General features: G+C 39.3%; 1 pseudogene; it reads right to left on the bottom strand.

The window, feature by feature from the left end:
- Nucleotides 1-205: 205 nt before the first annotated feature.
- On the bottom strand, nucleotides 206-314 carry LOC134327231 (5S ribosomal RNA; annotated as a pseudogene).
- Between the last annotated feature and the right edge of the window lie 14,895 nt (nucleotides 315-15,209).

Below are 15,209 nucleotides of genomic sequence, written 5' to 3'. Positions count from 1 at the left end.
AATTTATTTCTAGCACCACTAGATGAAGACGATGTCTGTACAACATTTTGAACTTCACTTTAAGAGTCAGTTGAATGTGTTTTACTGTAGTAAGAATGAAAGTATGAGCTGATCTTTGTCTCATTGTGTAGCTTTGATGAAGAAAAAGCCGCTGGGTCAGTGTGTAACAGGAGGTTTGGAGTGAAGGTGGGTGTGTGTGGATAAAAGCTTCCAGCACCTGGTATTCCCAGGCGGTCTCCCATCCAAGTAATAACCACGCCCGACCCTGTTTAGCTTCCGAGATCGGGTGTTCTCAGGGTGATGTGGCCGTAAGCGAGAGATGTTGTAAACAAGCTGCTTCTTATAGACATCCGTCGTTCAGCCTTTCACTCCGCTGTGTGTCGTCTTTTACTTTCTCTGTTCTACACGCAGCTTTTCAAATAAAAGATCCTGAAACAAAACACACAGTCATGTACATTCGATAATTGAAGTAGAACAGTTCTAGTGGATATTAGTAGAAAATGAAACACGACTTCAGTCACAAAACCGTAACTTCTGTGTGACCGTACTGGTGTCTGTTAAAAATGCTGCTTCCAGTAAAACTTCATCTGCACTATGAGCAGCAATTTGGGTCATCCTCTTATGTGAATGCGCTGTTGTGGTGTACTTAAAGAATATTCCTTTCACTTAAGTTCTTTTCAGACAGTAAATGGTGATACGACCTCTCTCCTGTGTGAATTTGCTGGTGTTGTTGGAGAACATGTGCAATAAAAAACTTCCCACACTCTTAACAGTGATGTAGTTTCTCTATGTGAATACGCTGATGCCGTTTGAGACTATTTTCATGAGCAAAAATCTTTCCACACACTGAGCAGTAATACGGTTTCTCTCCTGTGTGAATACGCTGGTGTTTTAGAAGGGTACCATGTTCAGCAAAACTCTTTCCACACTCTAAGCAGTGATACGGTTTCTCTCCTGTGTGAATACACTGGTGTTTTTGGAGGTTACTCTGTTGAGCAAAACTTTTTCCACACTCTGAGCAGTACGACTTTTCTCCAGTGTGAACACGCTGGTGTACCTTAAGAGCATTACTGTAAGCAAAACTCTTTCCACACTCTAAGCAGTGATACTGTTTCTCTCCTGTGTGAATACGCTGGTGTACTTTAAGAGCATTACTGTAAGCAAAACTCTTTCCACACTCTGAGCAGTGATGCGGTTTCTCTCCTGTGTGAATACGCTGGTGTACTTTAAGAGCATTACTGTAAGCAAAACTCTTTCCACACTCTAAGCAGTGATACTGTTTCTCTCCTGTGTGAATACGCTGGTGTAATTTAAGGTTACTGCTTTGAGTAAAACTCTTTTCACACTCTGAGCAGTGATATGGCTTCTCTCCTGTATGAATACGCTGGTGTCGTTGGAGATTACTCTGCGTAGTAAAACTCTTCCCACACTCTGAGCAGTGATGAAAGTTCTTCATGTTTATGCTTTGATAAGACTGTAGAAACTGTTTCCTTGGAAAGCAACAGAAACAAAGAAACAAGTCGATTAATTAGAATTACTTTTACTACATTAATACCACAATAATATTAAACTCATCACCTAGTAATAAAAACATTAAATTCACTTCACGTCTAAGTGAGAATCTGAATTCAAAGAACATCAGGATAAAATACTTATAAATACTGCAGATATTAATAAGTAAATAACTATAAATAACTTGATATAAATAAAGATATAAGAGATCTGACTTTCTCAACATCAGTCCTGCACCAAGCAAATCTAATCCAGTTCATGACAGGAGTAATAATTAGCTCACAAGTGTAAATCTTTGGTGTGCTGGGAGTAAAAAAGGCTTCATAAATCACCACAATTATGAGCATAAAGCTATTTTAAACAGTCTGAATATATTAACCTGATAATATTAAATAACATAATAAAATATAAAGAACAACAAATGCAACATAAATGTAAAAGAAACAAACAAGAAAACCCTTTACCTTCCTGTTAGAATCCTGGCAGCCACTTTAACAAAGCTGGTGTCTCCAGCAGGTCGTTTCTAATGAAGAACGTGCAGAAGATCCTTCTTACCAAGTGACTTAGCTACAAGTCTAGAGTTTAGTCCTTAAATAGAGCTGAGGACAAAGACCCAAGACCAGTTCAAAACTCTGCATTGGTCAATTATCAGACAACCATTCACACCTTCTTGTGTGAAGTACTAAAAAAGTACTTGTGTGAAGTAAAAAAAAAAAAAAAGAAAAGAAAAGGCACTTTGGTTCTAACAGGTTTTAGCAGATTTGTGTTCTTTGACTGTTGTTTTCCTAAACTTGAGAAATGAAATGTTCACTATAGAAGCACTTCTGTAAGTCGCTCTGGATAAGAGCGTCTGCTAAATGCTGAAAATGTAAATGTAAATGTAAGTACTAGCTCATTATCTATGGAACGTGTGCAAATGAACTAGATGGAGCCACAAAGCATGATGGGTGAAGTCAAATTACACCTATTTATCTCAGCAGAGAAGTTATTTACATTTAATCCTAAACACAAACAAGGAATTGAAAGGCTATTCTGTAAAGTGAAATGACATGAACTTAGATAAAGCTTTTATGATAAGAATCTAAGTCATGTAAAATGCTGTATGTATATTTGTGTGAATTAGTTTCTACTGTATATGAGGAACAATAAGAAAACTATAAGAGGAAACACCCACCTATAGATTTATCTGTATTTATGGTGTAGAAATATTTACTGTGCACTTGTGTGTCTGTGAACTGTTTGATTTACTACTGAGGTCAAGCCTCCACTTTAAAATGCTCAGTCAAATCAGCTCCCACATTGTTTGTGAAGATGTGCGTATACTAAACATTACGGTAAAAGTATCTGGCAGAACTATTTAGGATAGAATTTCAGGGTTTAAAATAAAAGGTTTGGTAATAACTGGACATTACGATTTTACTTTAAATTTAAAGTCAACTAAAATATAATCTAAGCTCATTTCCGTTTTAATTTAGATTGTTATTAAATGGAATAATGTTGATTACATGAACTGTTATTGTTATTAAAAGGAGTTCTCTTGTTTTCACAGAACAATTCCACTTTATAATGATAGTACACAACATGTAGGTTACAAATACATTATAGAAATGTGAATTTAAAAGGCCTTTATTATAGTTTAAGTTTAAGGGTACCAAAAAAATAGGGTTTAAATCAGGGGTGGGTAATTAAATTTTCCAAGGGGCCACATAAGAAACTGGGACTGTTGTGTAATACCAATGTAAACAAAATACATCACAATAAAGTATCCATCAGAATGTAAAATGAAACAATATTATTATTAATAATAAAAGATTCACTAGTAGTACTGATCGTTCATTTGCCATTTCACCAGTATCTGTGACACCCTGGATTCTGGGCTAGTTTCAGCTTCAGGGTTGATTTTAGACCAGGCTGAACCTGGCAACTCTCACGATTTTCCCGCCCAAATTGGGCTACTTTCAAAATGTGTCACGGCTGTCTAAAAGCTTTCATTGCAAACCGTACAAAATGTTTTTAATGAGGATTTGCACTCACATATCTATGAACAAGGTATGCTAGTTTTAGCATGTGAAGGGCGGGTTTAGACAGACTTTGAGCTGGATATTTGTGCTAGACTTGGCAACCCTGGGTAGAGTTGAATTGTTTGGCGCTGGTTCCAGTCGCTGCTGGAGGTAAAGAGACCGAGTACAAGTACAGTCTGTGTTCCTGTAGTAATGAACTGCTCTCATTCTCAGCAGTTTGAACAGGATTTGAACGGAAGGTAAAGCTTTTATTTTCAGGTTTTGTTTCCTTCTCTTTATTAATCTTTATGTTTCCTCAGTGAGCTCGTATCACTGCTCAGAATGTAGAAAGTGTTTCAGTAAATCCAACAGTTCACATATTTCTACACCATAAATACAGATAAATCTATAGGTGGGTGTTTCCTCTTCTAGTTTTCTTATTGTTCCTCATATACAGTAGAAACTAATTCACACAAATATACATACAGCATTTTACATGACTTAGATTCTTATCATAAAAGCTTTATCTAAGTTCATGTCATTTCACTTTACAGAATAGCCTTTCAATTCCTTGTTTGTGTTTAGGATTAAATGTAAATAACTTCTCTTCTGAGATAAATAGGTGTAGTTTGACTTCACCCATCATGCTTTGTGGCTCCATCTACTTCATTTGCACACGTTCCATAGATAATGAGCTAGTACTTCACACAAGAAGGTGTGAATGGTTGGCTGATGATTGACCAATGCAGAGTTTTGAACTGGTCTTGGGTCTTTGCCCTCAGCTCTATTTAAGGACTAAACTCTAGACTTGTAGCTGAGTCACTTGGTAAGAAGGATCTTCTGCACGTTCTTCATTAGAAACGACCTGCTGGAGACACCAGCTTTGTTAAAGTGGCTGCCAGGATTCTAACAGGAAGGTAAAGGGTTTTCTTGTTTGTTTCTTTTACATTTATGTTGCATTTGTTGTTCTTTTTATTTTATGATGTTATTTAATATTAACAGGTTAATATATTCAGACAGTTTAAAATAGCTTTATGCTCATAATTGTGGTGATTTATGAAGCCTTTTTTACTCCCAGCACACCAAAGATTTACACTTGTGAGCTAATTATTAGTCCTGTCATGAACTGGATTAGATTTGCTTGGTGCAGGACTGATGTTGAGAAAGTCAGATCTCTTATATCTTTATTTATATCAAGTTATTTATAGTTATTTCATTATTAATATCTGCAGTATTTATAAGTATTTTATCCTGATGTTCTTTGAATCCAGATTCTCACTTAGACGTGAAGTGAATTTCATGTTTTTATTACTAGGTGATGAGTTTAATATTATTGTGGTATTAATGTAGTAAAAGTAATTCTAATGAATTGACTTGTTTCTTTGTTTCTGTTGCTTTTCAAGGAAACAGTTTCTACAGTCTTATCAAAGCATAAACATGAAGAACTTTCATCACTGCTCAGAGTGTGGGAAGAGGTTTACTATGCAGAGTAATCTCCAACGACACCAGCGCATTCACACAGGAGAGAAGCCATATCACTGCTCAGAGTGTGGGAAGAGTTTTACTACGCAGAGTCATCTTAAACAACACCAGCGTATTCACACAGGAGAGAAGCCATATCACTGCTCAGAGTGTGGGAAGAGTTTTACAATGCAGAGTCATCTCAAACAACACCAGCACATTCACACAGGAGAGAAGCCATATCAGTGTTCAGAGTGTGAAAAGAGTTTTACTCAAAGTAGTGACCTTAAAGTACACCAGCGTGTTCACACAGGAGAAAAGCCGTATCACTGCTCAGAGTGTGGAAAAAGTTTTACTCGACAGAGTAAACTCCAACAACACCAGCGTATTCACACAGGAGAGAAACCGTATCACTGCTTGGAGTGTGGGAAGAGTTTTGCTAACAGTAATGCTCTTAAAGTACACCAGCGTATTCACACAGGAGAGAAACCATATTACTGCTCAGAGTGTGGCAAGAGTTTTACTGAAAGTAAATCCTTTAAAATACACCGACGTATTCACACTGGAGAGAAGCCGTATCACTGCTCAGAGTGTGGGAAGAGTTTTGCTCAACAGAGTAAACTCCAACAACACCAGCGTATTCACACAGGAGAGAAACCGTATCACTGCTTGGAGTGTGAAAAGAGTTTTGCTTACAGTAATGCTCTTAAAGTACACCAGCGTATTCACACAGGAGAGAAACCATATCACTGCTCAGAGTGTGGAAAGAGTTTTGCTCAACAGGGTAACCTTCAAAACCACCAGCGTATTCACACAGGAGAGAAACCGTATTACTGCTCAAAGTGTGGAAAGATTTTTGCTCATGAAAATAGTCTCAAACGGCATCAGCGTATTCACATAGAAAAACTACATCACTGTTAAGAGTGTGGGAAGTATTTTATTGCACATTATGTTCTCCAACACCACCAGCGCATTCACACAGGAGAGAGGTCGTATCACAGTTCACTGTCTGAAAAGAACTTTAGTGAAAGGAATATCCTTTAAGTACACCACACCAGCGCATTCACATAAGAGGATGACCCATATTGCTGCTTATAGTGCGGATGAAGTTTTACTGGAAGCAGCATTTTTAATAGACACCAGTACGGTCACACAGAAGTTACGTTTTTGTGACTGAAGTCTTGTTTCATTTTCTACTAATATCCACTACAACTGTTCTACTTCAATTATCAAATGTACATGATGGTGTGAATATGATTATTAATCATCAAATGTAATGTGGTGTAATGTACCAACCTCAGATCTGAATCTGTTTTTACATTTACATTTAAATTTTCGGCATTTAGCAGACGCTTTTATCCAAAGCGACTTACAGTACCGTGACAGTATACTGTCCAAGCAATTGAGGGTTAAGGGCCTTGATCAAGGGCCCAACAGTGGCAACCTTGAAGTAGGGTGGCTTGAACCAGTGACCTTTCGATTACTAGTCCGGTACCTTAAACACTAGGCTACACCTGCCCTGTTTTTATTCATTATTCAAGTTTAATCTACTTTAATAAACACAGAACAACTTTTACTTTCAAGTGGAAGAATTTTACCCTGGTCTTTATGGTGTTTGCTAAGTTTTCATAAATGAATAGCCTCTTACTTTAACACTTCTAGGTCTACACTCCAAAATTCTAGTCTTTAGATGATTTCCACTTAGCAAATAATGAACCGTCCTCAACCAGAATAGTGGTAGCTAAACTCCTTTGTTAAAAGAAATACTCATATTTACATTTAATTATCCCACCATCTTCTAGTGCATAAAACTCACTTCATATAAATCCCAATACAGACTGCATTGACATTACATTTAAAAATAAATAAATACTATTGTGGTAGTTCAGGTGTTTTCTTATCATGGAGGTGACCAATTGACCAAGACCAACTGAGGGGTCAGGAGACAAGTGTTTCTTTATTGATGAATAAACGTTGAATCCAATGTCAGCAAATGTGTCCACGGTTGTTAAATGGGACTAAACTCACGGTCCATGTATTTGTATGTAGGCTTGAGCTGGAGTGACAATAGAAAGTGGATGTAAAGGACTGGGTGGGTAATAATTCAAAATAGTTCTTCATGTAATCTGAAATTATATTCATAAATCATAGCAGAATAAAAAGACTAAATCGTTAATAAAGAAGATTGGAGAGGAGAAGAAAACAGGAGAGGAAAGAACAGAAAAGAGTGGAAGTGAAATTCAGAGCTTGAGATCTAAAACGATTATAAAAAAAATAATAAAATGACTAATAGTTTAATGATAAAATATTACTAGCTGTAATACCAATGTAAACAAAATACATCACAAAAAAAGTATCAATAGGAATGTAAAAAAAAATAAAAAAAGTAAAAAAACTATATTATTATTATTGTTAATAATAATAAAAGATTCACTAGTAGTACTGATCGATCATTTGCCATTTCACCAATATCTGTGACACCCTGGATTCTGGGCTAGTTTCAGCTTCAGGGTTGATTTTAGACCAGACATTAGGCTGGATAATTTTGCTGAACCTGGCAACTCTCGTGATTTTCCAGCCTAATTGGGCTTTATCTAAGTTCATGTCGTTTCACTTTACAGAATAGCCTTTCAATTCCTTGTTTGTGTTTAGGATTAAATGTAAATAACTTTTCTGCTAAGATAAATAGGTGTAGTTAGACTTCACCCATCATGCTTTGTGGCTCCATCTACTTCATTTGCACACGTTCCATAGATAATGAGCTAGTACTTCACACAAGGTGTGAATAGTTGGCTGATGATTAACCAATGCAGAGTTTTGAACTCGTCTTGGGTCTACACTAACCTCATTCAACCAGCTGCATGGCAGCACAAAAACCATTTGAGATTCTGCACACTTTCAGTGAAGATCTGCAGAAATGAGCGGCTCCTAAACTGAATTTGTTTGTTATTGTACCAGAAATGCAGCAGTTTCATGTTATTTTAATGATCCGAGATCTCAGTCCTACTTCAGACATCACTGTTGTGGTATTGACTGATGAATGAAAAAGACTACACCGAAGTCTCAAAGAACAGTTTACTGAGAAGGCAAACAAATATCCATAAACACAGTCTCGTCTACAACATCACATCATACACTATGCAGCAATCATCTCTTATTCGCTTTATTTCCTTTCCCTACACATATCACTGTCACTCCACTACAACAGTGCCATCTATCGGAACAATGAAGCAATGATATGAATAATGAACACAACATCTCCCCTCTCTGTAAAAGATTACCCTCCCATATAAATAAGAACTTACAGTACAGAAAAGATCACAAAAGTAAATTCCTTCAGTAGTAATATCATGTAGTAGTTAACTTAAATAACTAAACCCAATACACTCTCTCTTAAGGTTCCATTAGCATAAAACAAGAGAAATATAGTAACTTCACATAAGGCACATCAACAAGTAAACAGTGTATATGAATGAGGAATTAAATTTACTCCCAAGCTAAACCACAATTTCTGTAGAACATTAACAACAATGTTTTGAACCATGTTAACCATTTTTTCTGCAATAATCAAGTTATCTTTAATTAATTTATACCCTTATAGTGTAACATAGTCCTTAAGCCAATTGGGTTTGTATTTAACACGTGGTTGTTTGTGAGCTGTGCGATGATCAGTATGACCATTCTGTGATCTTGAAGCATCACAGTCTTGTCCAACCACACAAGGAAAGGAAGCTAGGCAAGAGGCATTCCAAGTCTTCCCATCACTCAGTAAGAAAGAATTTGGGCCAACTGTCTTTTTCACAGTTGCTGGGGAAGTGAATCTCGGATGTGCTTTAGGGACGTGGTGAGGCTTCTTTATCCTTACCCTCTCTCCTGGTCGAAAAGAAGGAATGCGAGCACCACGTTTGGCATCAGTATAACGCTTCATTTTGTACTGTTGTCTCTGAACTATATTACGGGCAGAAACGTCCAAAGAAGACATGGCGGATGGCAGGGGAAGGATGTCCAGTTTAGTACGCATCTTTCTGCCATACAGGAGCTCATGTGGTGAGATTGTAGTTGTAGCATGTGGTGTTGCACAATACACTTGAAGCCAATTCATAACAGTTTCTTTCCATGGCTGTGACTGTTGGATTGCAGTTTGGATGCAACTTCTGAGGGCACGATGGAACCTCTCAATAGCACCATTAGCAGCTGGATAGTAGACAGACGTTTTGCTATGCCATATGCCTCGGTCATGCAGGAATGAAGAAAAAACTGCCGATGTGAATTGTGGTCCATTATCTGTAACAACGTTCTCTGGGTTGCCATGACGACTGAAAACAGAAGTCAGGAAGTCTATAACATCCCCAGCGGTGGCAGTACGTGAAAAGGCAAGTTCAGGCCACTTGGAGTAATAGTCTGTCAATGTAATCGCATACCTGCAGGCAGGGACAGCTGTTTCGAATGGTCCAACAATGTCAAGACCAAGTTTCTTCCATGGCCCATCAGGCAATGGGACAGGTTGCAAAGGAGCAGGATGAGTGCATGCTGTTTTATCATTAAACTGGCAGACTGTACATGAAGCTATACAGGACTGTACTTGTGTGTCAATTTTTGGCCACCAGTAGAGATCTCGTAGGCGTTGTTTTGTACGGACAATCCCTTGGTGACTCTCATGTGCTAGTGTAATCAGTTTGTGCCGCAGGGAGAGTGGAGCAATAAGTCTCGAGCCTCTGAGGATGTAGTGGTCCTTGACCGAGAGCTCATCTCTTATTTTGTAGTATGGAGACAATGATTCACTCACCGACTTAATGGCGGGAGGCCATCCACTTTCCATTTGTGAGCGTAGGGTTGCCAGTTCAGGACAAGAGGAGCAGGCAGAATCAAAACCAGTCACTGGCAGGGAGCTCAGTGCAGCAGAGATCTGTGCCACCAACTCAGGTTCTGCATCTAGAGTGGAATCAGGAGGCACAGGCAATGGAAGGCGAGAGAGGCAATCAGCGGTGTAGTTCTGGGAACCGGGTCGGTAGATGACATCGTAGTCGAAACAGAGCAGGCGTGCAGACCATCGAGCAACACGCATTCCAGCTCGACCAATACCTTTTGTGCTGAGCAGTGTTGTTAGTGCCTGGTGGTCTGTACGAAGAGTGAAACGACGTCCCCAGAGGTATGTTCTCCATTTTTCTGCAGCCCACACGCAGGCGAGAGCTTCTTTTTCAACAATAGAATATTTCCGTTCTGTTGCAGTCAGTGTGCGAGAAGCAAAAGCTACGGGCTTCTCAGTGCCATCAAGCTGTACTTGTGCAAAGACAGCACCAAGTCCATAATCACTAGCATCTGTAGATATGACAGAGCGTAGAGAAGGGTTGAATAAGGCAAGTGCAGGGCTGGCCACAAGGAGTTGCTTAATTTCCTCAAAGCTGGTCTGTGCTGCGGGAGTCCATGTGAAGGTATCCTGGTCACTGGCACATGCACGCATAGGAGCCACAACTGTTGCAAAGTTAGGCAGAAACTTTGAGTACCAGGAGACAAGGCCCAGGAAAGATCGTAGAGCAACAATGTCAGAAGGAGAAGGAGCTTTTAGGACAGCATCAATATGCTCTTGGTCAGGCAGGATGCCATCTGTAGTGATGATATGACCTAAAAAGCGTAAGGAGGATTTTCTGAAGTGACATTTATTATCATTGAGCACCAGTCCTGCTTCTTTCAGCTTTTGGAGGACACTTCTGAGATTTTTGTCATGTTCAACAGGAGTGCTACCATATATAATTAGGTCATCCAAATAATTTTGGACACCAGGGAGTCCTGTTAGGATGTCAGCCATCATTTTTTGAAAGGCTGAAGGAGCAGAAGCAAGGCCATAGGGAACTCTACAGAATCTAAAAAGACCATCATGTGTAATAAATGCTGTAAGGTCTTTGCTGTCTTCATGGAGGGGCAGCTGGTAATATGCATTAGCCAGGTCGACTGTAGAAAACATCTTAGCACCCTGTAAACTTGCAAATAATTCTTCAATATGGGGCAAGGGGTAGGAATCTGTGACTACAGCTTTGTTTGGTTCACGAAGATCTGCACACATACGTATTCCTCCAGTTTTCCGTCCTATGACTACGATAGGCGAAACCCAGGGTGAAGCATCAATCTTTTCAATGACGCCAGCTTTCAGCAAGCGGTCCAATTCTGCTGAGACGGAAGCCCTCACGGCAAATGGTAGGCGTCGTAGTTTCTGACGTACTGGTTTCACAGTAGAGTCAACTTTTACCTTATGTACAAAGTTGCGTGCACAACCAATGTCAGGAGCAGCGGGAATGCAGGAAGCAGGAGTAGCGTCGGTAGTCAACACAGGAGCAGGTGGAGCAGTGGAAGGAGAAGCAGGTGGAGGAAGGACTGTATTGCCTTTGATGCAAATATTTAATGATTCCAGTAGATCTCTTCCTAGGAGAGGGGTGCCCTTCTTTACTACAAAAAATGTAACTGTGGCAGTTGAAACACCTCTACTAGCTTGGACTTGCAGACAGCCAAGTACTGGAATTATTTTTCCTGTGTAAGTCACTAAACGATAAACAGGTGGAAGCAGTGGTGAACTATTAAAGTACTGAGCATATATGTGATGTGGCAAAATAGACACTGCAGAGCCAGTATCCACTACTAAGTCATGTTCAGAAGGAAGGGAAGCAGGTGCATTGATATGTATTTTACACTTAAGTGTCTCTGGTGCATGGTAAGGGTCTTTTAAGTATAGCACAGTCAGTTCAGGTAGCTGTATCTCACCCACATCAGTGGTCTTAGATGAGCGACAAACACGAGCAAAATGTCCAACTTTATGACAAGTCTTACAGGTTACCTTGGCAGCAGGACACTGAGGGAAGTTGGCCAGATGTTTGTCAGAGCCACACCTGAAACAGGTACGAGAGGAGGAAGCAGAAGCTTTGGAGGATTTATCCCCACGGGTGTACCGTTTGTACTTCTTTTTAGAGTCCTGTGGACGGGGCTGAACAGCCTGTACTGAAATCCTACCATCTGTTGAAATTGCTTTGGCTTGTTGAACAGCAGATTCTACTTGTATTGCAATTGTAACTGCTTTGTCCAGTGTCAGATCTGATTCAAGCAAAAGTCTCTCTCTGATGCTTGGGTTAGCCACGTGCTCAACTAGCTGGTCACGGATCATTTCATCTGTTTTATCATCAAATCCACAGTTTGAAGCAAGGTCACGCAGTGCAGCCATATACTGTGCAATAGTCTCATGAGATGCTTGAATTCGTTTTCTGAAAGTGTGCCTTTCCACAACAACATTAATTTTGGGTGTAAATTGTTTCTTTAATGCAGCAACAGCAGAGGAAAAGGTGTCACCTGTATCTGGCAATGTGTAGAAAATTCGTTGACCTTCGGCCCCGAGGCAATGAAGTAGCGTCGCTTTCTTGCGAACATCAGGCCACGCATTTCCGGTTGCATTAATCGCCACCAAATAGTTGTTGAAAATCCGCATCCACGTATCGAAAGGCATCTGTGGGTCTCCCGGGCAAGGCAAAAACAGGAGAGGCGGAGGCACGTTTGCCGACATGCTGACTCAGTAAAAAAAATACGTAGGTCCACTCGTCGCCAAAATGTGGTATTGACTGATGAATGAAAAAGACTACACCGAAGTCTCAAAGAACAGTTTACTGAGAAGGCAAACAAATATCCATAAACACAGTCTCGTCTACAACATCACATCATACACTATGCAGCAATCATCTCTTATTCGCTTTATTTCCTTTCCCTACACATATCACTGTCACTCCACTACAACAGTGCCATCTATCGGAACAATGAAGCAATGATATGAATAATGAACACAACAACTGTCTAGTCATTTCTTATGTTCAGACTTTCTTAATACACATCTAAGAGGTTTTGTGGGTTCTTATATGTGTGAACTATCTAAACTATACTGTATTGTGGTACATTCATTCAGCCTTCATCAGTTTAGACCCGCCCACTTAACCACCAATTTGCCTCCACAGTGAGCCTGTATAGAGAGAGATTTGATTTTTTTGTGTGTACCGTCCAATGAAACAGCTGTGCTGTCGACTGTCCATGTGTTTCTATGGCGCAATCGGTTAGCGCGTTCGGCTGTTAACCGAAAGGTTGGTGGTTTGAGCCCACCCAGGGACGAGTGCCTTTTACTGCACAACCGTGCCTGATGATCAAACCTTTAAACCTCAGTGTATATTATCTGGAAACAGATGCTCTTCATATAGAAATATGCTTTACATTTACTTGATGGTAATAAGGCTTAGTGAAGTCTTATTGAACAATTAAAACATCAATTCAGGTTTTTAGTTCAACTGGGGAAAATATTAACAGTAGCTCAACTTCCTAAAACCCAGAATCTACACGTACAAATCCTACATTTATTCCACATACTTACCGTGTGCAGGACCTGAGTCGTATCTGCTCCAGTCACTGGTTGGTGACATTAAGCTCAGTCAAGAACTTTAATAAATATATAGTTTAGATACAGTAGTTCACACATATAAGAACCCACAAAACCTCTTAGATGTGTATTAAGAAAGTCAGTTTCAGCTGCTTGATTGTGGTTAGTGTAGCATTATGTACAAAGATCTAAAGAAAGCCCAGATGAACTGGCCAGTTAGCTCAGTTGGTTAGAGCGTGGTGCTAATAACGCCAAGGTTGTGGGTTTGATCCCCGTACAGGCCACACCCACTCTTGGACTTCTTCCCTAACTAGCAGGTCCTATTGACCTGAGCTTCAAACGTTGTCTCTGACAAGTGTGAGATCTTTTTAATAACCCCTGTCATTCAAGTCAGAAACATGCCATTATTTCAATTTGCCAAACTTAATGACCCTTCTGTAAATGGTTTAATGTGCACTTTGCTGCTACTGCCTTGTTTTTCTTTTCTACAATGTAAGTTCATACCTTTAGGTTCATGTTATTTGAGATCTCTACATAGATTTCTTCCTCATGTGCAGAAAGACGCAGTTCAGTTTTACCCCTTTTCCACCAAAAAAAACATGGTTCTTGAACCGTTTCTGTTCAGGTTTCTCAGAACGTTGGTGTTCTGTAGAGAACCGACACACGTTTCCACCAGTTTTTGAAAACCAAGCAGCGTCATCATGGGTGGGCATTACTGAACGAAAGTTAAGAGTAGTAATATCATGGGGGAGTGTGTAGATTATGTACGAGCATTTGTGCTGCTGTTACAGATGTTCGTTCTTATGTAAAAAGCATTGATCTAACAATCGGTGATAAGAAGACGCGATGTGTTTGTCTCAGTTGTTGTTTTTTTTAGTTCGTTAATGTGAGAAGCGTTTTGCGCTTCGTTTTCACTGCGACTCTCGGTCCACAGACGGACGTCACGGTTCGGGCTGAAAAACCTGGTATTCTGTGGTGCCAGATTGGCCCGCTAGTTCACTGTCTGGAACCTCTTTTTATCGGTGGAAACACACATTTGTTTGTGAAGTGCAGTGTGTTAGAAAACAGCTGTGCATTTATTTAAAAGTCACATATGCATTTGCAACAGCTGCGTTTTGTATTTGTAAATCACAATGTGTGCGTTAGATAGTCGTGTTTTTATTTGTACATCGTGTTGAGTTTGTTTACAAATCATATCATATTTACAGAATACGTTCTGTTTATTTGCGAAGTTTTGGCACTAAATTAGCTCCATATACGATTACTTACATGAATTTTTACTTAAGTACGAGTAAAGTTACTAGCCTAAAAATCTACTCAAGTAAAAAGTAACTCATTTAAAATGTACTCAGGAGGGCGTGTCTCTTCTGTGTAATGCAAACATGACAAGTGGATATAAATCTCACAGTAGTTGTTTTTAATTAAAATATAATAGAATAAACATGTTGATACAACATTTACAACATTTAGGGATGTGTAATGTGTCATTTTAGTTCCATAAAACATTTTAAACTGTATAACCACCAGTGATGTGTCGTAGAATGATTCGATTCTATTGAACGGCCCTTTAAACTGAAAGGAACCGATTTGCACTGCTGGGAGTCATTATATACACGACTCTTGAAAATGAACCGAGTAAAAGATCCGACTCCCCATCTCAGAATTCACTGCAGCAGTTTCCCAGACACGATTTTTTTTTTTGGCGTTTTTTTTATTTTACTCAGTAACGGATGTTATTTAAATTACAATTCTTAATACAAAACATACCTAAGTAAAAGTAAAATTACAGGCTGTAAAATCTACAAGTACACAAAAATACGACTCAATTACAGTAACAC

The sequence above is a fragment of the Trichomycterus rosablanca genome, chromosome 14 (genome assembly GCF_030014385.1).
Source record: "Trichomycterus rosablanca isolate fTriRos1 chromosome 14, fTriRos1.hap1, whole genome shotgun sequence".
Classification (NCBI taxonomy): Eukaryota; Metazoa; Chordata; class Actinopteri; order Siluriformes; family Trichomycteridae; genus Trichomycterus; species Trichomycterus rosablanca.
Note: the sequence above shows the minus strand (reverse complement) of the source record. Positions and strands in the feature narration are given on the sequence as shown.